Source organism: Acomys russatus, chromosome 23, assembly GCF_903995435.1.
Source record: "Acomys russatus chromosome 23, mAcoRus1.1, whole genome shotgun sequence".
NCBI lineage: Eukaryota > Metazoa > Chordata > Mammalia > Rodentia > Muridae > Acomys > Acomys russatus.
Window position 1 is genome coordinate 1,920,574 of NC_067159.1, and position 3,241 is coordinate 1,923,814.

Below are 3,241 nucleotides of genomic sequence, written 5' to 3' on the forward strand. Positions count from 1 at the left end.
CTTTCTCTCCTATCTGTGGTACGTGGGTTGGAAGGGAGGTATAAGCATTTAAAGAACCCTAAATGGCACCTACAATGGAAGATCATGTTCATGGCTGCGTTGCTGTGTGTGTATGTGTGTGTGTGTGTGTGTGTGTGTGTGTGTGTGTGTGTGTGTGTGTGTTGTGGGAGAGATCTAGGGCTGTCAGGGAGCCGCAGCTCATATTGAGGCTCTGCTGTTCCTTTGACAAAGCAGTACAGACTACAGGATTCTGTGGGAAGATAAAGACTTTCAAAGCAGTCTCCCTTGTGAACTGTGTTTTCTATTTTCTAAGAAAGTAAGATGAGAAAAGCACCTGTGCAGCATGGCAGAGCAGCGCTCTGGCTGGAATCGCGGCAGAAGCCCTAACCCTTGCTCAGGGTGTAATTTAAATCTTCATAGTTTTTCTGAGGGCTGTCATCTGAGATGTAGTAAAACTGTCCATGGGAGGTCAGTCTTCGGGTTCTTTAGGCCTCTGGCTGCCATAATATGTGCCCAGGCCACATTGTCCACATGTATTTGGTTGATTATGGAGAATTTGCCAGTAACATTCAGAATACAGTAATCTTGACAACTCTAATCTTGTGTCAGAAGAAATGAATGTTCATCTCTCCTCATAAATGTACATGGGCCTTAAGGCACAAATGTGCAAGGTGCCACTATCTTTCAGGGTCACCCATTGGCTACTAGCTCTGCCTTCTCATCCATCCTTTTGCTGTATTGGTCTGGATCAGAACACGTGCATTCACAATGTCCTCGTCATGGCAAATCAGGACTCTCTCCTTTTAAGAGTTGCGCTCTGCAACATCAGCTGAGCTAGGAGATGAAGGCTGGCACATGAGGCACTCAGGCCTCCAACAGGTTCTGGGTACCTACTCGCAGACAGCACACTGTCAATGTCAGTGTCAGGAAACACCAAGGAGTCCACATGACTCTTGTTCACTTCTATCCTAATTCCAGCTTCCTGGGGAACCCTTCAATTTTCCTGAATCAGTACAACTATGCCATGGGCATGTGAGCAATAAAAAAAAAAATAAATAAAGAGGTGCTATTTGTTACTCATTGCCCACATGCACTGGTTGGTATAAGGAATTTGTCAGTGACACCCAAAATTCCTTTAAGCTTGAGGATCCCAATCACTGTGTCAGAAGTGAGTGGATGTATCTTTTCATGAATGTGCATGATGGTCCTTAAGGCACAAATATGCTAAGTGCCACCATTTTTTAAGGTACACCCATTGGCTGCCAGCACTGCCTTTTCGGACATCATTTTGCTGAGTGGGGTATGTTCTTTTCTTTTGAAACTATTCTTCCCTGTTTGCCTTCTAGGGCAGTCTTGGATGTGGGGGGAGATTCCATGCTGCGTTGTGGTCCCATTACATCGCTGTTATTGAGCCAATGTGTTAACAACTGCCCTCCTGCTTTTCTGCTGCAACAATGTTATCAATTAGCTGGGAGGGAACAAAAAAAATAAAGAAAGAATGAGAGAGAGAGAGAGAGGGAGAGAGAGAGAGAGAGAGAGAGAGAGAGAGAGAGAGGAGAGAGAGAGAGAGAGAGAGAGAGAGAGAGAGGGAGAGAGAGAGAGAGAGAGAGAGAGAGAGAGAGAGAGAGAGAGAGAGAGAGAGAGAACTACATTCCCTTGCTTGCAGGATTGAGCCTGCCCACTTCATCAGGAGCAGCAGGGGCCTCTGGGGCAACTCTAGCACAAACAGAACACCTGGTTGTTGACCCCCAGGACAAGCTTGACCAGGCCGTGCCTCATCTGCCTCCCTATCATCCAGTTCCTTCAGCAGCAGATAGCATCCCTATCTCGGGTTGCCTTACAAAACAGGAGAGCTCTTGACCTGCTGACAGCTAATCAGAGGCTTGGGTTGTACTGGGGGAGAACTGCTGTTCCTATGTTAATGAATTTGGGCTAGTAGAACAAAATAAATGGGTAGTTAAGGGTCTCCAGTGAGGCCTCCAAGTCTGCTATGCCCTGGTCCTCAAGTTCTCTGGAAGCTTGACTTCTTTCCCTCCTTTGTCCTGGACTGACCGGCCATTGGGACTTTCCTCTTCCTGGCCCCCTGTATAATCCAATTTCTAAAACAACAAACTTCAAAAAGCCAAGAACAATTTCCCTGCAGAGTCAAGGGAGAGGGAAGAGGGAGAGGAGGAGGAGGAGGAGGAGAAGGAAGAGGAGCTTTAATTATCCTAAACAGTTTGTGATAGTACCTTTTAAAAGGACTGGATCTGCACATAGTATTTTAGAGAATTACATAGGCACAATATCTTAAAAGAACTGATACACAGTATGCTGCAATCAAAATATAACCTTAATTTTATATCAATATACAAAGATTTGAATAACCGAAAACCATCTACCCCATCCAGGGGATGGGGCATCATTCTCTTGGAATTGTTTTATTCACTATCAGGCAACTGATTCACTGATATAGCTGACCATAAAGTCTATCAGTTCTTGGTATAGCTTTAAATATATTTCTGAACTAATATTAAAGCAAAACTTTTAATCATAGGTACAGTTCATTGAGGGACTGGCAATCTTGCAGATTCTGCCATATTTCATTATTAAGACTAAACAGCAAAAGCTAGGTTAAAGGACGAAGTTTGCCCTTGGTGCTAAGCAAGGCAACTGAATGCTGTTGGCAGCCTTTAATAGAGAGGCCTGAGTCTCCCACAACCAAAATGGCTGATAGTCATGTGACTGCCCTTAGTTAAGATGATGAAAAGGCTATGGCCCCACCATTTTTTATCACTGAATCAACATGGCAACCCGCCATGTGGTAATAAAGGCCATGCCAGACAATTTAAAAACATAGGCATATTCAGAAAGTAAAGCCAAACATATTACCAAGGAAGCAATTTCTACATTTTTGATAATGAAGGTAGAACATAATAACCACACAGTTAGAAGACAAAACCCAAATTTTAACAGTATAAACAATTGGATATTTCTAAAATTTAATATTTCTTAATTTAAAAGTATCTTTTAGAATTCCCTGTTCCCAAAGTCTCCAATATAGCAGCCTGTTAATCTGAATCAATCTTTATAACAAGCAGAGAGCTCATTAGGACCAAGAGGCCATAAAATTGTTGCCTTATACCACGTGGCTATCTCAAGATGGTGGAGTTACATGGCAGGCTACAGCTTATGTGGTGTACATGGTTGCTATTTAAAAACAGCTGTGTTACAAACACATATACACATATACACATTCTAA

General features: G+C 43.1%; 1 pseudogene; it reads right to left on the bottom strand.

Annotated features, from left to right (window-relative positions):
- Positions 1-308: 308 nt before the first annotated feature.
- On the bottom strand, positions 309-948 carry LOC127206130 (3 beta-hydroxysteroid dehydrogenase/Delta 5-->4-isomerase type 4-like; annotated as a pseudogene).
- Between the last annotated feature and the right edge of the window lie 2,293 nt (positions 949-3,241).